The sequence below is a fragment of the Musca autumnalis genome, unplaced genomic scaffold, assembly GCF_047663935.1.
Source record: "Musca autumnalis isolate F117 unplaced genomic scaffold, ASM4766393v1 scaffold_5, whole genome shotgun sequence".
Lineage (NCBI taxonomy): Eukaryota > Metazoa > Arthropoda > Insecta > Diptera > Muscidae > Musca > Musca autumnalis.
In genome coordinates this window covers 122015315-122038804 of record NW_027412088.1, presented here as the reverse complement: position 1 = coordinate 122038804, position 23490 = coordinate 122015315, and the positions used below count along the sequence as shown (strand labels likewise).

Below are 23490 nucleotides of genomic sequence, written 5' to 3'. Positions count from 1 at the left end.
GTCGAGAAATGCTAAAAGCGCTCGAGAAAACAGGATGTGACTTCATATCAACTAGGACGCCGACTTACTGGCCAACAGATCCAGAAAAAACTCCAGATCTTATTGATTTTTTGTATTAAGAAATCCCAAAATATTGTTTAAAAGTTGAAGCATGATGATCTCAGCTCAGATCATTCACCAATATATTTAACATATTTCACTGAAGGGTGTGTAAATAATCCAAAACCCTGGCTATCAAACCGCTTTACAGATTGGAACTTCTATTCATGCCAAATAAGTAGCTGCGACTTAAATAAAGAAATTAATTCGGCTGATAATCTAGATGAGGTCGTCTTAGATTTTACAACATTAATTCAACGTTCAGCTTGGAATAGTATGCCTCAATGTAAACCTCAAAAAGTTCGAAACACGTATCCTCCATATATTACAACAAATAGCCTTAAAAAGAAAGCTTCGTAAAAAGTGGCATCAAACGAGAGCTCCGGAAGACAAAAAGGCATTAAACAATGCATCAAAATCGTTTAATAGGGAAATAAAGAAGTACAATAACTCGGCTATCACATTACAGCACTTTCCAAGCTATTGGAAAGTATCTGAAGTAATTATGATAACAAAACCAGGAAAACCTCCAGGGGATGTAAAATCTTATAGGCCAATATCCTTACTCCCCATCATCGGAAAAATCGTTGAAAAATTAATATGTAAACGGCTGAATGCTATTATTAAACGCAAAAGCCTAATTCCTAATCACCAGTTCGGATTTCGTAAAAACCACTCAACCATTGACCAAATTCATCGCGTTACCCATACTATCGAGGATTCCTTAGAGCACAAAAATGTTTGTTGTGGCATTTTTCTAGATGTATCACAGACATTTGATGCGGTATGGCATAAAGGACTGTTACACAAATTAAATTCCTGCCCTCCATCAGCCCTCTGTAATATTCTGAAGTCATATATATCCGACAGGTATTTCCGAGTAAAACAAGACGATGAATATTCAAACCTCTATCCGATAAACTCCGGAGTACCACAAGGGAGTTTACTGGGCCCTGTACTATACTTGCTGTTTACGATGGATATACAACTGACCGAACATGCTTTTTTGGAACATTTGCCGATTATACAGTCATACTCCCCACCCGAAAAACTGTAGAAGCATCAGCAACAAATCTGCAATCATCACTAAATAATATAGTGAATTGGACCAAGAAATGGAAGATAACTCTCAACAGTCAAAAGTCAAACGTTATATACTTCACAATCAAAAATGTAATGCACAAACACATATACATTGACAACGTCAATGTGCCCATATGTAATACAGCTAAATACCTAGGTATGACACTAGACACCAAGTTAAAATGGAAGGAGCATGTTAAGATCAAAAGAAAAGAGTTTGATTTAAAATACTCGAAAATTAACTGGCTGATTGGAAAGAATTCTAACCTATCAATTCATAATAAAATTCTAATATATAACCAGATTCTGAAACCTGTTTGGCTATATGGAGCTCAAATATGGGGATGTGCAAGAAGTAAATCAAATTCAAAAATTTCAAAACAAAGTTTTGCGGAACATTGTTAATGCTCCGTAGTACATAAGAGATAGCGACCTCCAAAGAGACCTCGCAATGCCCTCAGTCAAGGAAGAAATTGCTAATCAATCAAAAAACACCAACATAGACTTCAAGCTCATCGAAATAGCCTAATCAGAGTACGTAAAAATACTTTAAATAAAATTTCCAATCGTTTCGTTTCGTATTTTCCATAGGAACAATACAAAACGAAACATAACCCTCGTTGGCTGAGCTCGCTGTTTAGTTTCGTTTTGTTTACATTCGTGAGTACGAACAAAACGAAAAGCGAAAAGTACTCAACTCCACAACAACAGATAGAAAACTAAATAGTACTTAACACAAAAACGTTTGGTGGTTGATAAAATTCACTGTGGTATGCTGATGCTAACTTATAGGGTTGTTAAGCAATCACATGTGTGTGTGTCTGAGTGTGTCATTGACCATAACGCACGGCAAACGTTTCCCAAAAATACTTGTCGTTTCGGTGGTGAATGAAACAACTCGGCAAAGCATAGCCGAAGTTACATTACAGCAATCGTACAGTTTTCATCTTTTTACATTGAAAAGTTTGTGTTTTTGTTTTGGTTGTGAGAATGAAACGATTCAGAGAAGCTGAAAAGTTTGTGGCTTTGTGTGATTGGTACGGGAATCGTTTTGTTTGTTTCCGTTCATTGAGCCTAATGCTGCCAATTCTCAACACAGAAAACATGCACAGAATACTGAACAGGTAAAAACCACATGATCTCATTGATCGATTTTCCCGGCAAACTTAATTATGTTAATAATGTAGTCTGTCTAAAATTAAATTAAATGCAAATTAAAGTAAAGTTACTAGTTAGTCCAGGCGACTAGTCGTAACATTAGTTTAAGTATTGAAATTTATAAATGCTTAAATAAAGAAAAAAATGTGTGCCTTGTCACTACCTTTTCTAACCTCGCCAATATCATGGGGCAAATAGCTGAATCGCCAATACAAACAAAAGGTACCAAAAATTAGAGATGGACAGTGGGTAAATACCCAATGGGTAAATACCCGGTAAATTGGGTAAATACCGGGTAAATACCCATTTCTGGGTATTTATTTGGGTATTTACTATATTGACTCGCTAATACAACATCTTAGACCCTATTTCTGGGTTTAGGTTATGAAATCAATTCAAAATAGATAGTTTTACAATAATTTAAACAAGTGGGTAAATACTCGAGTATTTACCCAAGTATTTACCCACTTGTTTAAAGTATTGTAAAACTATCTATTTTGAATTGATTTCATAACCTAAACCCAGAAATAGGGTATAAGTGTTGGGTAAAAACTCATTAACTGCCGAACCACTTGACGTAGGCTGACAAAATTTGGATCAAATCTTACTTATGTCAAGAGAATATCTAGCATTGAAAATGGGGTCTTTGGGTCCATGTTTTGATATAGCCCCCATATAACCGTACCTCCCGATTTAAGGTATTTTTGACTATTTGCCTCATTGTACAATCATAGTGGCTGAAATTTGGCACAGTGAGTTCTCAATATGTAGAAAATATCCTTGCAAAAATTTTTCAACATAGGTCCACGTTTTCAAATAGCCCCCATATAAGGGTACCCCGATTTCGAGTATTTACCCAAATGTTGGGTAAAAACTCTTTAACTGCCGAACAACTTGGCGTAGGCTGACAAAACTTGGCATAAATCTTACTTATGTCAAAAGAACTTTTGGTACTGAACATGGGGTCTCTGAGTCCATGTTTTGATATAGCCCCCATATAGCCGTACCTCCCGATTTAATGTATTTTTTACCTATTAGCCTCATTGTACAATTATATTGGCTGAAATTTGGCATAGTGAGTTCTCAATATGTAGAAAATACCCTTGCAAAAACTTGTCAACATAGATCCACGTTTTCTAATAGCCCCCATATAAGGGTACCCCGATTTCGAGTATTTACCCAAATTTTGGGTAAAAACTCCTTATCTGCCGAACCACTTGACGTTGGCTGACAAAATTTGGATCAAAACTTTCTTATACCAATAGTATTAAACGTATTGAAAATGGAGTCCCTGGGTCCATGTTTTGGTATAGCCCCCATAAAGCCGTACCTCCCGATTTAAGGTTTTTTCATCTATTAGCCACATTTTACAACCAAATTGGCCATAATTTGGCACAGTGAGTCCTCAATGATTATAAAATATTCTTGCAAACATTTGTCAACGTAGGTCCACGCTTTCTTATAGCCCCCATATATGGGTACCCCGATTTCAAGTATTTACCCAAATATTGGGTAAAAACTCTTTATCTGCCGAACCATTGGCGTAGGCTCACAAAATTTGGCTAAAAACTTTCTTATATCAATAGTATTAAAGGTGTTGAAAATGGAGTCCCTGGGTCCATGTTTGGTATAACCCCCATATAGCCGTACATCCCGATTTAAGGTATTTTTCATCTATTAGCCAAATTTTACAACCAACTTGGCTGTAATTTGGCACAGTGAGTCCTCAAGGAGTATAATATATCCTTGCACACATTTGTTAACGTAGGTCCACGCTTTTTTGCAGCCGCCATATAAGGGTACCCCGATTTCGAGTATTTACCCAAAAGTGGGTAAAAACACTTTAACTGTCGAACCACTTGACGTTGGCTGACAAAATTTGGCTTAAAACTTTCTTATATTAATAGTATTAAAGGTATTGAAAATGGAGTCCCTGGGTCCACTTTTTGATATAGCCGTACCACCCGATTTCAGAAACCCATATTGGGGCTACAAGAAAACGTGGACCTACGTCGACAATTTTTTGCAAGGATATTTTATACATATTAGGAACTCACTGTACCAAATTACAGTCAGTATGATTGTAAAATGTGGCTAATAGTTAAAATATACCTTAAATCGGGAGGTACGGCTATATGGGGGCTATATCAAAACATGGACCCAGGGACTCCATTTTCAATACCTTTATTACAATTGATATAAGAAAGTTTTGAGCCAAATTTTGTCAGCCAACGTCAAGGGGTTCGACAGTTAATGAGTTTTTTCCGAATATTTGGGTAAATACTCGAAATCGGGGTACCCTTATATGGGGGCTACAGGAAAACGTGAACCTTCGTTGACAAATATGCGCAAGGATATATTATAGTCCTTGAGGACTCACTGTGCCAAATTACAGCCAATTTGGTTGTAAAATGTGGCTAATAGATGAAAAATACCTTAAATCGGGAGGTACGGCTATATGGGGGCTATATCAAAACATGGACTCAGAGACCCCATGTTCAGTACCAGAAGTTCTTTTGACATAAGAAAGATTTATGCCAAGTTTTGTCAGCCTACGTCAAGTGGTTCGGCAGTTAAAGAGTTTTTACCCAAAATTTGGGTAAATACTCGAAATCGGGGTACCCTTATATGGGGGCTATTAGAAAACGTAGACCTATATTGACAACTTTTTGCAAGGATATTTTCTACACATTGAGAACTCACTGTGCCAAGCTACAGTCAATATTATTGTAAAATGTGGCTAATAGATGAAAAATACCTTAAATCGGGAGGTACGGCTGTATGGGGGCTATATTAAAACATGGACCTAGAGACCCCATTTTCAATACTAGATATTCTCTTGATATAAGAAAGATTTATGCCAAATTTCGTCAGCCTACGTCAAATGGTTCGGCAGTTAAAGAGTTTTTACCCAAAATTTGGGTAAATACTCGAAATCGGGGTACCCTTATATGGGGGCTATTAGAAAACGTGGACCTATATTGACAAATTTTTGCAAGGATATTTTCTACACATTGAGAACTCACTGTGCCAAGCTACAGCCAATATTATTGTAAAATGTGGCTAATAGACAAAAAATACCTTAAATCGGGAGGTACGGTTATATGGGGGCTATATCAAAACATGGACCCAGAGACCCCATGTACAGTACCAGAAATTCTGCTGACATAAGAAAGATGTAAGCCAAATTTTGTCAGCCTACGTCAAGTGGTTCGGCAGTTAATGAGTTTTTACCCAACACTTGGGTAAATACTCGGGTATTTACCCACTAGTTTAAGGTATTGTAAAACTATCCATTTTGAAACGAATTTACAACCTAAACCCAGGAATAGGGTGTAAAATGTTGTATTTGCCATTCAATATAGTAAATAACCAAATAAATACCCACAAATGGGTATTTACCCGGTATTTACCCACCGTGTGGGTATTTACCGGGTAAATACCCGGTAAATACCATCTCTACCAAAAATCAATATCGCCTCTTAAAAGTATCTGCGGTATTCCAGCCTAAACGTCGATGTATTAGTATTCACTCAAACAAGAAAAATGATGTTAAAAGAAAGTGCCCAAATTTCACCACTTTCAGTAGGGGAAATTATGGTAACACATACTAGTCAAATACCAACAACGAAATTCGCCGATGATCACAATAAATGCCTAAAACTCACGCATAAACAATTTTACACAACCTTTGATTTAAAATTTCACCAAACAAAATTATATAAAAAAATAGTATTTGAAACAAAATAAGTTAAAATGATAAAAAATAAAAAAAACTCAACCGACGGTACCGGGAATCGAACCTGGGTTCCTTGGCACATAGCCGCAGACGCTACCACTAGGCCACCGGAAGCCTAGTGATGCCTGGCGCTGAGTGGCTATTTGATGAGGTAAACAATGTAACTAAGTTACAAAGGTTTGTTACCCAATCAAGAAGAATCGTAATAACATTACCGAAACCTATAAATAGACTAACCGTGTATACAGAATCCACAAAGTGGATTACATTAGAGGGAAATGTAATTATGTAGCCAGTAAATGTTAAATAGCCATGGGTGTCCAACCATATCTTATGGGGTGTCATATGAAACCAAAATTTTTTTTAAAAATAATATAAGTTTAGAAAAATCTACATGCCCGCTATATATTGTATGATCGCTTAATATCCGAATACCGGATGTGCAAATAAAGATGAAGATAGCGTAAATGACGTCTCAAAAATCAAAAAGTTTCTATCCAAAACTCAACACAGCCTGAGTTGATGAAATGGGGAAAAAGATGAAAACAACCAAGGAAACCCAAAGCCTTCTGATGAAAACACATTTCCCGTCGAGCACTACAGCTCACACAGTGTCATCGATGGAGAATGTTTATGCATCCAAAGAAGCACCAAAAATAGACAACTTGATGGTCAAAGAAGGAATAATGAGCTTCTCACCATACAAAGCAGCGGGCCCAGCTTATTTCAAAGGGAAGTGGACTATATTTCGTCTAAACTGGTCGGGATTTTCAACGCTTGCTTAAAATTTGCGTATACTCCAATAGCCTGGCAAGAGGCAAGGGTAGTCTTTATTCCCAAGCCTGGCAAGGCAAGTTACGTAATACCAAAAGCTTATCGTCCGATAAGTTTAACCTCTTTCTTACTCAAGACAATGGAACGGAAAGTCGACACCATGATAAAGAGTAATATTCCCAACGATATGCTTAAATTCAAACAACACGCATACGTAAAAGGTAGATCATAGACCATATAGAGAGAACCTTCGAAATTAAGATGTATACACTACCTGAATGCATCGACATCGAAGGTGCTTTCAACAACGTCAGCATCGATACACTGCACTATAGGTAATTTGGGCAGGTTTTTAGACAAAAAGTCGATTTTTGCACATTTAATAACGCCAGTTTTCTAATTTGATTCGAAGAAAGAACACGTCAAATTCTATGGATATGCAATTTGTTTTCAAAAATATTCAAAACTCGCTATATAATTTGAAGTTAAAATCAAAATTTCGAAGACAAAATAAAACATGTTAAAAAAGATTAAAACTCAGAGCAGAATTTAAACGCAATTTGTAAGAGTTTGGTAATAATCAAATACATAGATATTGTATAAGTTCGATACATTGCACAGTGGATTCACTTGTGTGGAGAAAGTGGCCAAAAATATTTCCCGTGTAAATATCAAGCTAATGCGATGGTTACAGCTTTATGCTGCTGCGAAGAGTGTTTTAAGAAACCACGAGCGTAACATTCTCCCCCTTTCCCCTCTGGAGGGGGTATACGGTAAGAATTGTTTTATGCTGTCAATACAAAATGACAAGAACAAAGATACCGATTATCTTATGATGCAAAAATAGTCTTGGGGAAACAGAACAATCTCCAAAACAACTTTAAATCCAACCAATTTAGCGGATTAAAAAACTCAACATTTTTGTCTGAAAATTGGTAAAATGTTTAATATTTGTTTGTAAGAGTTTGGTAATAATCAAATACATAGATATTGTATAAGTTCGATACATTGCACAGTGGATTCACTTGTGTGGAGAAAGTGGCCAAAAATATTTCCCGTGTAAATATCATAACCATCGCATTAGGTTACAGCTTTATGCTGCTGCGAAGAGTGTTTTAAGAAACCACGAGCGTAACATTCTCCCCCCTTTCCCTTCTGGAGGGGGTATACGGTAAGAATTGTTTTATGCTGTCAATACAAAATGACAAAAACAAAGATACCGATTATCTTATGATGCAAAAATAGTCTTGGGGAAACAAAACAATCTCCAAGAGGGGCGCTTTCCAATGCTGCGGTCGTAGTTGATTCCCCTCATAACAATTACGGATATTATTCGAATGTTCGGCACAACTTTCGAAAACGATATCACATTCGAAGAATTGCCAAATGTTTTTCGGGTGTACACAAGCACTTTGTTTTTTTGTTCGTCAAAAGTTTAAAAACGATATCGTTTTTGAACATTTGGCGAATGTTTTTTCTTCACAAGAAAAATTGTTTCGAGAAACATTTTTTACTTTGAAAATTTTTTTGTTTCAAAAAAAATATATATATTGTTTGTAAAAAATTCCCATTTGCTTTTTTTTTCAAATAATTTCGATATAATTGCTACGTATAATATAGACAATAAGTGTTGATAAAGACAACATATGGGTAGGTTGCCAAACACAAGACAACAATGTTTATCAACAGTTACATATCGAGTCGCAAACATAAAGAAATAAAAACGGAAAAGATACATAACAGAAACATCAAGAAACTCCACAAAAAATGTTTTTCGCCAGTATCGTAAAAACTATCATCTTTCATTCGCTAATAATATTATTAACGATATTCGAATTCGAAGGTTTTCCTGCCACAAACTGAGCGACGAATGAATCGTTTTCAATTCGTTCTCGTGTGTCGTTTTCGATCAAAATATCCGCAAAACTATCGAAAAACATTCGAAAACGATTCGTTTGCGATAGCAATGGTATGGGGGGTTGTCACGGCCTTATTATCGTTATTCTGCCCACCTGCAACTTCACTTGTTCTTTCGCTCTTGTTAACGACACACGCATAAAGGTAAAGTCTTGTTTCTTTGAAACCCACCAACTTTACAAATAAAGAATATTTACATAAACAAAATTACATACATAAATTGTTTTTATTTTTCTTTTCTTTTTGGGTTTCTCACACTGGTATCACGCCAGCATTTTGATCCAATCGGTCCGGATCAATAACCTGCAAGTGAAGTTGTTGCTAATTTTGTTTTTTTTTCCCTATTTGAAAAGGAGAAAAATCAACAAAATCATCATCCCCCCTCATCAGTGCGCATCGTCTCACCATCATCCACATCAAAAATCATCAAAATAATCTAAACATCATCCACAAACAACATCATACATTCAAAGGTACGTAGTTCAGTTTTTTTATATTGAGCATACCGCGAGTTTTGTTGTTTTGCATTTTTTCGGTGTTAAAAAGTGATATTTTTGATATTTCGTTCGCTACGTCGCGTACTGGTCGCCCTACAATTGTGTTAACGCGTGTGTTATAAACTAAATTCATCATACAGTCCACTTATCGTCGTTCAATTTGCTAAATAATCGTATTAAAATAACCAATAATCCCAATATTGTGCCTTTATTTTAATATATTCGCTGATTATTTACAAAAATCGAAATCATTCCAATTTAATTTTTGCCCAATTTGCATTTGTTCGCATTCTATTTCCAATGCTGCGGTCGTAGTTGATTCCCCTCATAACAATTACGGATATTATTCGAATGTTCGGCACAACTTTCGAAAACGATATCACATTCGAAGAATTGCCAAATGTTTTTCGGGTGTACACAAGCACTTTGTTTTTTTGTTCGTCAAAAGTTTAAAAACGATATCGTTTTTGAACATTTGGCGAATGTTTTTTCTTCACAAGAAAAATTGTTTCGAGAAACATTTTTTACTTTGAAAATTTTTTTGTTTCAAAAAAAATATATATATTGTTTGTAAAAAATTCCCATTTGCTTTTTTTCAAATAATTTCGATATAATTGCTACGTATAATATAGACAATAAGTGTTGATAAAGACAACATATGGGTAGTTTGCCAAACACAAGACAACAATGTTTATCAACAGTTACATATCGAGTCGCAAACATAAAGAAATAAAAACGGAAAAGATACATAACAGAAACATCAAGAAACTCCACAAAAAATGTTTTTCGCCAGTATCGTAAAAACTATCATCTTTCATTCGCTAATAATATTATTAACGATATTCGAATTCGAAGGTTTTCCTGCCACAAACTGAGCGACGAATGAATCGTTTTCAATTCGTTCTCGTGTGTCGTTTTCGATCAAAATATCCGCAAAACTATCGAAAAACATTCGAAAACGATTCGTTTGCGATAGCAATGGTATGGGGGGTTGTCACGGCCTTATTATCGTTATTCTGCCCACCTGCAACTTCACTTGTTCTTTCGCTCTTGTTAACGACACACGCATAAAGGTAAAGTCTTGTTTCTTTGAAACCCACCAACTTTACAAATAAAGAATATTTACATAAACAAAATTACATACATAAATTGTTTTTATTTTTCTTTTCTTTTTGGGTTTCTCACACTGGTATCACGCCAGCATTTTGATCCAATCGGGCCGGATCAATAACCTGCAAGTGAAGTTGTTGCTAATTTTGTTTTTTTTTTCCCTATTTGAAAAGGAGAAAAATCAACAAAATCATCATCCCCCCCTCATCAGTGCGCATCGTCTCACCATCATCCACATCAAAAATCATCAAAATAATCTAAACATCATCCACAAACAACATCATACATTCAAAGGTACGTAGTTCAGTTTTTTTATATTGAGCATACCGCGAGTTTTGTTGTTTTGCATTTTTTCGGTGTTAAAAAGTGATATTTTTGATATTTCGTTCGCTACGTCGCGTACTGGTCGCCCTACAATTGTGTTAACGCGTGTGTTATAAACTAAATTCATCATACAGTCCACTTATCGTCGTTCAATTTGCTAAATAATCGTATTAAAATAACCAATAATCCCAATATTGTGCCTTTATTTTAATATATTCGCTGATTATTTACAAAAATCGAAATCATTCCAATTTAATTTTTTCCCAATTTGCATTTGTTCGCATTCTATTGCTTTAATTTGTTTGCCGGTGATCGATTCTGTAGTGCTTTTTTATTATTTCTCTCTAAAGACTTTCTTACACACATTCCCTTTGTCGTTAAAATCGTCAGTCACTAGTGAGAAAATACAATAACAACGCTACTATTATCCATCGTGCCCTTTTTCTTGCATTTGAAAAAAAAAATACCAACAATTTTCTAATCGTCCAATATTCAATCATCAATCATTTTTCGTTTTGGGTTTTTGTCGCGCAATTGCAACAACAATAATACCCAAATATTCCAAGCAGCATCGATCGTCGATCAGTCTATTCATATACAAGCTACCAACAAATTATTCCTCTCCCTACCACTAGTGCTGGTTCGTTGTCGTTGGTTGGTTTGTAGTGTGGTGGTTGACCGTGATAATTTGCTTGTGTTTTATTTTCCTTTGTTATTAATATTCGTTGCTGGCTGTCGCACCTAGGGCACCAGTGTAAAAAATAATATTTTTTTGACAAATTTTTAATAAAAAATTTTTGTTTTTTTTTTTCTCGAATATAATTTCGTGTCGCGAGTCAATATTGATTGTTCGTGATATTTTTCGGATAAAGCTCCCTACAATCGGCATTATTGATAATTATTTATATATTAAATTCGTATTTTTATTAATTTTTTTGGAAATTATTTATAAATATCCATTTATAAATTCAATTTTAATTTTTTTCGAAACATTTTTTGGATAAATTCGTTTTTACCACATAGTGTGACGTGCACCCTACTGTCGGTAATAGACGATTTTTTGATTATTTTGTCAAAAACTTGTGATTTTTCGAAATTTTTCGTACATTTTTTGTAAGCTTTTCGTTGCTATTAGCCATCGTACTTATTTCTCCCGATCTTTTTCTGCAAATTAGACCGTGTTCTAGAATAGTAAAAAAGTGATTTTTTGATGTTTTTTCGAAGTTTTGTTGATATTTTTTTGGGGTTTTCATCCTTTCAATCATGTCGGTCACTCCTCTCACCCAATTCATTCGTGCTTCTGACAATGTTGTCAAATTCATTGCTGGTTTAAATCTGATTAGGCCAGAAAATCACAATATTTTCAATCTTGAGATTCGTATCACGGAACTTCAAGATTTGTGGAAGAAAGTAAAGGATACTTATGATAAGTATCTGGATCATGTTATTACCGTTAAGGGTACTAGTTCAAATGACATTTCTTCGGCTGACGCAAAATATCAAACCACTTGCGAAAGTTATGTCGCCTGTGTGTCCGCAATTAATGAGAAATTGGATGAGCTTAAGTCAATAAAATCTCCCCCTGCTTCCCCATCTGCTTTGCTCATTAGTACTCCTCAAAACCGTCCATCCCAAAATAGTCAACAATTCGATTCTGCGATTCGTGGGTCTAATAGACTAAACATTGGTCAACCATCTGCTTCTAATGGTGGCAATCTATCTATTAATAGTTCGATTCCTTCACGTTTGTCGAATACCGTTCATTTTCAGAACCCTTCGGACATTTCTATTGCTAATTGGAGTTTGCCACCGTACGGTTCCAATAGCATGCATAATCTCAAGTTACCCCCATGTGAAATTGAGGTTTTCCATGGGGACTTTTATCGTGGCCCACTTTCCGGGATCTTTTCTCAGCCACGTTCATTAATAACGCTGGACTAAGTGACATTGAGAGGCTTTGTCACTGGGTACAAAAAGCAAAGTGGGAGGCTAGGGAAATCGTGCCAAAGTTTCCGCTCAGCCATAGAAGTTTCGCTTTAGCTTGGATGTCGTTAAAAGATACGTACGAGATGATAATAAACGCATTCTGGTCCATAACCATCTTAAGCTCCTATTCGACCTTCCGGTGTTCGAAGCTGAGACTAGTTCTAACTTGAAAACCTTGCAGCGTGGAATCAATAGTTGTATTTCTGCTATGTCAGTCTATGGTGTAGCCACGGGATCCAATTTTGGGATCCAATTTTGGTATTTATTTGTCAACAGCGTTTGCCTAAATTAACTGCAACTTTGTGGGAACAGAGTATTAGAGACAAATCTTCTTTATCCTCGTGGGATGAATTAGAAAAGTTCCTAACAGAACGAATCCAAACATTAGCTTGCTTGAGAGACATGAGAGGTTCTTCTTTTAGTTCACTTCCGAAAAGTAAAGTTAAATCTAACTTAGCTACTTCTTCGGCCAACAATAAATCTAAATTGGTCTGCATACTTTGTAGAAAAGAATCCCTTTCACTGCGTTCTTGTCCTAAATTTAGAGCACTTTATTTTGAAAAGAGATTTGAAGCTGCTAAAAAGCAGGGTTGTAGTCTAAATTGTCTATCGGTGGGACATTCAGTCAAAGACTGCTCTAGTACCCACAATTGTAATATTTGCAATAGTCGCTATCATACGATGCTGCATAGGCCTTCTTCATCTCCTTCACCTAGACCATCGACATCTCTTTCCTCGCTGACCAATAGCCATCCTCCACAAGTAGATGGAAACATAGTTTCTACATCCACCGGTGCTATTCCTAGAGCCATGAATAGTCAAGTGTTCCATACATCCCAAAATCGGAATGTCTTGCTAGGTACTGCGATGGTCAACATTGTTAATTTAGGAGTTTCGTATCCTGTTCGGGCTATTATAGACCCAGGTTCAGAAGCTTCTTTTATTACTGAACGTTTGCAAAAGCGCCTTCAATTACCCACCCAGACAATCACTGCTACTGTTTCTGGTGTTAATAGTTCTACATATGCCACTTCGAAGAAAAATTGTAGAAATTTGTGCGTTTGTTCTTCCAAAAATTTCCGGAAGCCTTCCCTCATGTCCCCTCAGTTCAAACATCACTTCTCGATGGCATAATATTAGTTTAGCCGATGATCGTCTTTTTATTCACGACCTGTCGATTTATTGTTGGGTTCATATTTGTATCCACAGATTTTGCGGGAAGGGACGCAAAAAAAAAACATTCTGGGTTCCATGTTAGCCCAAAACACGATATTTGGCTGGATTCTGACTGACGACTGTGTTGGATATAGCTGAGGAGGAATCTCTAAACGAAACACTACTCCGGTCACCATCGGAAATGTTTCGTGAGAGGAATTATCGTGCCACCACCGTGCGAGATTCGGAGGGTCGTTAGGAAGGAACGCTTCCTGGGGGATTCTCGTAGAAACGTTTCGAAACAGTTTTGTCGGTCGGAAATTTCTCTTCTTCGAAGACCTCGGTAAAAATCGATTATGTTCAACCCCCAACTCTAATTCCAATTCACTCGATTGCTACCTTCCACATCATTAACCTTGACAAATCGACCACAAAACTTCACGTAATATTCTATTCTCCCAATGGTATTAGCTTGAATGATCTTCTCCATATTGGCACAACTCTCCAGACAGATTTAGTTCTATAGATGTGGCAATGACGTTCGTTTAAATTTGTTAACAATTGCTATATCATTCATTTGCATCGTCAAAGTCGTTTCTATCCCAAGATGACTGCAATTTCCAAGATTTAAGTTGCAAACGGTCACATGTGGGATACAGTGTCCGCCCTTCCTCGCCATTCGTACACATTGTCAATTAGTAGATGCCACTCAGTTATGGTTCACATTCTTCGTCGATGTATGTATATAGGTAACGTTCTCGCTGGCGCTCATGCGTTAGCATCTCGCGCTCCACTTATTGAAGCCTTAACTACCCCAAAGTTTGAACTGAGGAATTTTACATCAAATCATAGGACAAATTTGTCTACGCATGAACTCGTTGATGCTAAGATTCGTTTCTTCGTAGAACTATTAGGACTTCGATGCAATGCTCATTTGGATTCTTTCTTTAGATCCTTGCGAAATAAAGCAGTTAAGCTTAATTTAGCAGTTCTTACTCAAGGAGTTATCGTGCTGAGTAACATAAGTGTTATTAGAACAGTCTCCACTGTCTTCTAAAAGCTCACACCTTTCGCTAAACCCTCGTTTGCATCTTAATAACAGCCTTGATAGGTTTCCAACACCGTCCTACACTAAGCGCCACCCAATTTTATTGCCGTATTGTTGTCGATTTGTTCGTCTTCTTGCAGAATTCGTTCACGCTATTTCCATTTATTGTGGAAATCAGTTAATGTTTCGTATACTTCGTATCGCATATTAGGATCCTTTTCATCTTGCATCTTGCGGTTTTATTTTCGTCGTGGTTGCCCTAGAACATTGTTTTCTAATAAAGGGACCATTTTGTCGGAATTTCTCGTGTCATTAAAAAATTCATTTAAGATTTACGACTATCTTCGCACAACGAAAGTGCAAAATCGCGCGTCATGGCTCAACCTTGTTTGCCGACCTCACAATATACTTCGTTTTCCTGGGTTATATCAGTCGCAGTACATCCCTAAATTGAAAAAAATCATGCTAGTCGAATTAAGTAAAAATTTAATAACACCTAAAATGCTGAATAGAAACTGAACTACGACACCTCTCACTTGCAACATACCCCACTACTAACTCTAGTTTAAGTTTGCTCGCGAATTAGTCTAACCCTGTAGCGCGTCAAGGTGGGCGGCAAATGTATAAGTTCGATACATTTGTTACGCCAATGTATACGTTCGATACTTTGTTTCCCCTTCCCAGCATTCCAATTAACTACGTTAATTGGCCGCTCGTTCGAGCTCTATGGGGAAATCTTCTCTGCACTTTTTCCAGGAGCCTTTTTTGTAGGAGAGAGTTCGCTCTTTTCTACTACCTCTCCTGGAAAGCTTTATTCGCATAGTTCGGATGCAGAGGGGCGCTTTCCAATGCTGCGGTCGTAATTGATTGTCACGGCCTTATTATCGTTATTCTGCCCACCTGCAACTTCACTTGTTCTTTCGCTTTCGTAAACGACACACACACCAAAGGTAAAGTTTAGTTTCTTTGAAACCCACCAACTTTACACAAAGATTTGAAAATAAACATACATAAAATTACATACACCAAATTGTTTTTATTTATTTTCTTTTTGAGCTTATCCCACTGGTATCACGCCAACAGATATGATATTCAGTGGAATGGTGGAGGTGTGTACTTTCTGTTTTAAGAAACAATTTTTTTAAAATGCTTGTTACCGCAGAAAAGATCGTCATATAGGATACAACCAGGGTTTCGGAGTCGGAGTCTAGCAAATTTTGCTGGAGTCGGAGTCGTGAAAAAAAACTCGACTCCGACTCCGAAAGCATTTCCTATTTTTGAGATAATTAAATTAATGTTTTTTTAATACAATCGCGATATATGTTGAGACACGTGAGACGCGTGATATATGTTGAGACAGAAGAAAATGTTGGGCAAAATTGAAATTTTTATAGCCTCAGCCTTTAGGCTAAAGAGGGTATATCACAAATGTTGTCAAATATTTCATATTCCATTTCAAAAAAAATGTTTTTTTCGCGCTACATCAAAGATTTTTGGTACATAGGTTAAGAAACAAATTCCCAGCACGAATCCGCTCGCCAGCCAGATTTTTGTTGATGCGGACAAAAGTTATGGCGGTTTTATTTTCGTTTAAAAGAAAAAATTATTATAAAAACGCTAATTATTTTACTGCGAGCAATTGCTACTAAAAAGTTATCTGGAGTTAGTAGATTGCAAAATATTTGTTAAATGTTACATAGTACTCGCGAAATGTATAATAAATTTATAAATTATTGAATGTAAGGCAACTTTTTTCAAAAAAAAAGTTCCATTTACCCGCTGTAAAATTACGAAAAAAATCGTATGGAAGCAAAACTTCACGGCGATTTTTTTTTTTTTTTTTTTGTTTGAAGCAATATTTTTTCACATTTATTATGTAGTATAAAATTTTGGAAAAATCTATAGGAATACTTCCTTCATTTTGCTTAAATCTCCCACTAAAATATACGGATTTTGCTTTATTGACATTCATACCCAGCAAAATGTTCGATGCCAAAGATGACATTCAATCATGGGTGCAAGTGATCTAGCATGTCATCTTTTTAGCATCTTCATCGATGAATTTTATATGAGCGTGGACCCTAAAAGATGACGTTCTTTTCTGGATCCTAAGCATGTCATTTTAACCAATGCGTTGACATGTCATTTCCACCAATGCTTTGGCATGTCATTTCCACCAATGATTTGACATGTCATTTTCACCAATGCTTTGACACGTCATTTTCACCCATGCTTTGACATGTCATTTTAATCAATGCTTTGGCATGTCATTTTCACCAACCCCTTGGCATGATATTTTCATATTGTTTGGAAAATGGAAATGTTGTATTGAAATATGGTTTTCATGAAAAACAAAACTCTTTATTAATTCAAACGAATTCATGAAATAGCTACAATTAATTTATCAGTTTAGTTTTTCAAAAGTTTACATCCAAAATTGCAATGTAATCACCACCGCTGCAACGCAAAAGATTACTTCCTCCGTTCTCCGCAACTGATATTTTTTCATCTTACAAAAGGTTTTTTCAATTATCTTCCCATCACCAGTTCAGATTTCGACATGGACTCCAAATGCACTCCTTTAATTATTTTTATTTCGTAAATTACTTTTATTTTATAATTTTGTTATTTTATAACAACATTTTGGTAATTTATACTCTTTTGTTTAGTGACGGAAATATGTAGGGATCTACAACCCGGCTTGCTTTAGGGACCTCTAAGAACAAAATGTAACGAACGGGGAGGAGAGACTTTTTATGGAAAATACCATTTATGCTTAATTAATTTATTTTTAATTGTTTCTTTCCAAAAGTAGTTTCTTCTTTATTTTCAGATTCTTGTTCCTTTTCGTTTCGGACTTTTTTTTTCAAATTCCAAGAAGCGAGATTTGATTGATTTCATTCTGTCAGATTTAGAACAGACAAGGGAACTTTTAAAATAGCAATGTGTGCAGTCCGATTCTATTTTTAGCTCGATGGTTGGGACTTCATATAATACCAATTGTTTAGAAGTTTTAGTTGTTTGATATGCAGGAAATGTAAGACAACATCACGACGACAGTTCTAACAACTTTGGTCTGTTCCAGAAACTGCAAGAATCTACTTATTTTTACTACGATAACAATTTTTCCTTTATGTTATCGGAGAAAATAGTAAAAATTAGTAGATTTTTGCAGTACTGGAACATACCAAAATGAAAATAAACAGGTGTGTAAATAAAAACACAAACATCATCTCTATTGGATCGATGGAATGGGTACAAATGCTGATGAAAAGATCGGATCTTTCACGACTTCCTTTGCATTGGTTCAAATCCTAATGAAAAGATCGGATCTTCCACGACTTCCTTTGAACCAATGCAAAAGATGACATGAAATCACGTCATCGCAAAGAACCCCTTCCGTCAAATTTTGCTGGGTATAAAAGCTTTCCTATTGAGGAAGATAATTGGGTTGCTGAGGATATATCGCAAGGCTTCTGAAATGGAAATAGAGGTCACATAACCCATTTTAATTTATATACATTTTAAAATACGTGTAAATCGCGCAATTTTTAAAATCATTTTGTCCTATAAAATATCGCTAACTTGCGCAAATTGAATACAATTTTTGTCCGCATCCGATTTCAATATCCACCATGAAAATCTAAATCGATATATATCTATTTCATGGCGATCAATCAAGAACCGTGGATGTAGCATATCACACTATTTTTGGGATAAAATGAAGGTAGCTCCTTTATCAATAAAGTTTTCAAATCTCTGTTTTCAAATGCTGTACTAGTTGTTTCATTGCAGTGGAAACGAACCGCAGAAAACGCGATAAAATACGCGGTATTTTCAAAAACATTTTTAGGTGATTTTTCTACTTTGGAATTTCTCGTAACTCGCGTTTTAGTAGATGGATTTTCACGGGGAATGATTTATTGGATCCGGAACGTAAAAAAACTAAAATGTGCAATCAAGTACGAGGAATTCGAATGACAATTGCAAAAATTAGGCCCGAAAAATATGATTTTTAGAATAATGTTCGCACAAAATTTCCGTATTTGGATGCAGATTTCTATGAAGCTGTGTAGACTACATTCACGACACATATATCAAATAACTCAGAATCGCGAGTTCTACAATCCTATATATGATTTTTTTTTAAAAACCTGTTTGCGGAATGAAATTAGAAGAAAATGTCAAAGAACACTGTAAATCTGGCTTCAAAATGTCAGCATCATTTAATGGAAGAAGCAGATCAAATTTTGGAAAGTAATACATTAGTGAGATGATCCTTATCTAGTTTGCTTCTACTTTTACTTTGACATGAAAATCGGGAAAAGTTTGTTTTATTCACAAATCAAGAGAAAACAAAAAAAGACACGTTGGCTTCAACCCATTTTTGTCTATTTTTTAACATAAATATAGCCACAGCTTCCACGCAAATTAACTTTTGATGCCAATATTTTTTGCCACGTCCAAAACATCTCATTTTAGCCTAAAACATTTAAAACATTTAATTTGTATAATATACAATCACAAGTCGCGTGTTCTAAAAGGGTAAACCTTGGCTTCAACTATGTTAAATTTTCAAAAATATTGGTGATATACACTTTGATAAGTAAAGTAAAAAAAATCGATTTCAATGAAGTAAAGTCATTACATATTAATAACTAAAAGTATTAATAACACTGCTCAACAAAATTAAAAAAGTTGAATGTTTCAACTGATGTTGTTGTTGTTTCTAAATGAAATCGGCGAGCTATTTTCAAATCTGGTCACGGTTTTTCTCCATCAGCTCTTGTTCATGAGATATAGCTCAAAATCGGTTTTTACGAGTTTTACCCAGAATTTCGTTATTTTCGGATACAAACAAATATTTTTTGCGGGTTTTTCGTCACTAATATATTAAGAAGATGTTATACGCTCAACACAAAACGTTTTTTGAAGTAATTATGGCGAATATACATCAAAAAATATAGAAAACATACGATGAATCTTGTAAAAATTGCATATTTTGAGTACTTTAAGCTGTAATTACGGCATCGGGGGAAGTCATAGGAGCTTCATATGGCATTCCGGATATGCTCAGGGTGTCTACTATGTAGTCCTGTATTCAAATATATAATATAAAGTTCATAGAGCCCACGATTCGCCCATAACCTAAAACTCGTTATGAAGACTGCCATTGAAAAGTAAATGGCATATTTGGTAATGATATCACAGGTAAATGATTTCCCTTTAGCAGTCCTCATGGCGATTTTTAGGTTATGGGCGAATCGTGGGCGCTATGAACTTTATATTATATATTTGAATACAGGACTACATAGTAGACACCCTGAGCATATCCGGAATGCCATATGAAGCTCCTATGACTTCCCCCGATGACGTAATTACAGCTTAAAGTACTCAAAATATGCAATTTTTACAAGATTCATCGTATGTTTTCTATATTTTTTGATATATATTCGCCATAATTATTTCAAAAAACGTTTTGTATCGAGCGTATAATATCTTCTTAATATATTAGTGTCGAAAAACCCGCAAAAAATATTTGTTTGTATCCGAAAATAACGAAATTCTGGGTAAAACTCGTAAAAACCGATTTTGAGCTGTATCTCAAGAACAAGAGCTGATGGAGAAAAACCGTGACCAGATTTGAAAATAGCTCGCCGATTTCATTTAGAAACAAGAACAACTTCGGTTGAAACAAAAGTCGTGTTGACCTGTGTAATATATAAAATTAAAATAAAATAATAGATCTGTTCCTTTACGTGCAAGAATATTCAAGTTTTACCACTTTTTACTCGAAAAGGGTTCCTTTACTTCAGACACCATACAATTCATATGGGTACAGTTTACAACTTCTACTACTTTTGCCGGTTTTACCATTTTCAAAAGTAAAGGAACAGACCAAATATTTTTGTTATGTATTCTTAGCTGGTATTATTATATAAAATTAATTTCTTTATGTTTATTTTCCTGACCATGTTCCTTAATATAAAAACGTACATAGAATAAAATTTTTAACAATAAATACATCAACAATAAACAAGTGAGAAAAGGCTATAGTCGGTACGGGGCCGACTATGTGATACCCTACACCACCAACTCTGTGAATAATCTTTTCACTCGAAAACATTTCTTTTATGGAGATACGAAAGTTTTCACCTATCTGGCTTTTATACCAAATGACTTAAGGCGAACTGAACCAAAATAATTAATATTTAATTTTATATTTGACATCATCAACGTCAATAGGCTTCTATCTCTGTGATCGTGATGATCCGATCAAAATTCCGACCTGTAGTGTGATTGCAGAAAAAGTGGATATCTCTATTATTTGACTACCTACGCCAACCTACTTTGCATAATTTCAAAGATCGGATTTTCTACTTTCTTAGTCAGTCTTTGCTTTTAGAAGGTCCCCAACCAAAGGTGTGATATCCGTCATTATTATTAAAATCGCAAAAATTAGAAGTTGGGTTTTATTAGCGACTATTGCGATATCTTCGTTGTTAGACCACCTACGACAACCTACGTTACATTGTTGTAAAGGTGATATTTTATACTTTCATTGCCAGGTTTTGCTTTTTGTAGACCCCTTATAGACGCTGAGATATTTGCTTTGGAATAAAATGTTGACTTTTTCTCCAAATAAAGTTTTTGCTCATTCCGACCCCTAAATATTATCCGACCATCATCAAAATCAATAGGCTTCTTCCTCTGTGAGATCCCCATTAACTTTCGAAATTTCGTGACGATCCGATCAAAATTGCGCCCAGTAGCGTAATTTCTAAAAAAATGGAAAAATGGGATGTATTATCGAATATTGCAATATCTCCGTTATTTGGTCACCTACGCCGACCTAGTTTGCACCATTGTAAAGATGGGATCTTCTACTTTCATAGAAAGGCTTTTGGAAAGTATCCAACCAAAGCTGTGATATTCGTCATTATAACTTAAATCGCAAAAATGATAATTTGGGTTTAGTTTGCGACTATTGTTATATCTTCGTTGTTTGATCACCCACGAGAACCTACTTTATATCGTTAGAAAGGTGATATTTTCTGCTTTCATTGTGAGGTTTTGCTTTTGGTATACCCCTTATAGAAGCTGAGATATTAGCTTTGGAAAAAAACGTTGTCTTTTTATCCAAATAAGTGTTTTGCCCATTCCGACCCCTAAATATTATTCGACCCTCACCAAAATCAATAGGCTTCTTCCTCTTTGAGATCCCCATTAACTCTCAAAATTTCGTGACGATCCGATCAAAATTGCGGCCCGTAGCGTGATTTCCAAAAAATGGAAAAATGGGATGAATTACCGACTATTTTGATATCTCCGCTATTTGGTCACCTACACCGACCTAGTTTGAATCATTGTAAAGGTGGAATCTTCTACTTTCATAGTCAGGCTTTGCTTTTGGAAAGTCCCGAGCCAAAGCTGTGATATTCGTCATTATAACTAAAATCACAAACATGAACATTTGGGGTTTATTTGCGACTATTGTGATATCTTCGTTGTTTGATCACCTACAATAACCTACTTTACATCATTAGAAAGGCAATATTTTCTTCTTTCATTGTCAGGTTTTGCTTTTGGTATACCCCATATAAAAGCTGAGATATTCGCTTTGGAAAAAAACGTTGTCTTTTTATCCACATAAGTTTTTTGCCCATTCCGACCCCTAAATATTATCCGACCATCACCAAAATCAATAGGCTTCTTCCCCTCCGGGACCCCCATCAACACCCAAAATTTCGTGACCATCCGATCAAAATTGCGACCTGTAGCGTGATTACAAGGTTTAGATGGACAGACGGACAGACGGACGGACGGACGGACTGACGGACGGACGGACGGACACACATAGCCAGATCGACTCAGCTCGTCGAGACATTCATTTTGATATATATAAGTATGGGTCTACGACCATTATTTCGATGCGTTACAAACTTTTTGGGCAAAACCAACTTATAATACCCTCCCCACATAGTGGTGTAGGGTATAAAAAGCTAACTTCGTTTCTGTTTCCAATCCATTTAAAGGTTTAAGGCAGGGATGTAGTCAGAAATACATCTCGGCACCAAAATGAGGGTTAAAACTTGATGTTTTGTAAGTAAAATATACAAAAAATTTCAGAGAAATTACCATAGTAAAACATTTACATATAAATAGTCTTTAACAGATCGATAGGGATCCCATATTCAGCAATCTTTTTACTGCAATTTTTGTCATTCTCGGAGTCGACTCCGGAGTCGGAGTCGTGAAAAAAAGTGGCCTGGAGTCGGAATCGGCCAATTTTTACCTCGACTCCGAAGCCCTGGATACAACCTAAGATTTTTTTTACATAATTATAATAGTCTTATATTGTAGACTTTTACAAAATTGTGCAACTTTGTCTGAAATTCTGCCAACGGGAATATCTTCAGCAAAGGGTTCTGAATCAACTACATAATTACCAAGGTGCGATTTTTTGCGTTTATTTGAGTTATACCACATTTTTGAAAGTGCCCTCCTTGCAGATTTTTCACGACTTCCTTTGCATTGGTTCAAATGCTAATGAAAAGATCGAAACTTTCACGACTTCGTTTGAACCAATGCAAGAGATG

The 23490-nt window shown here is 35.7% G+C and overlaps 1 protein-coding gene across 2 annotated transcripts in view; it reads right to left on the bottom strand.

The window, feature by feature from the left end:
* LOC141386956 (uncharacterized) overlaps window positions 1-23490 on the bottom strand; it is a 276857-nt gene that overhangs the window by 131355 nt on the left and 122012 nt on the right. The gene's annotated exons all lie outside the window — the stretch shown is intronic.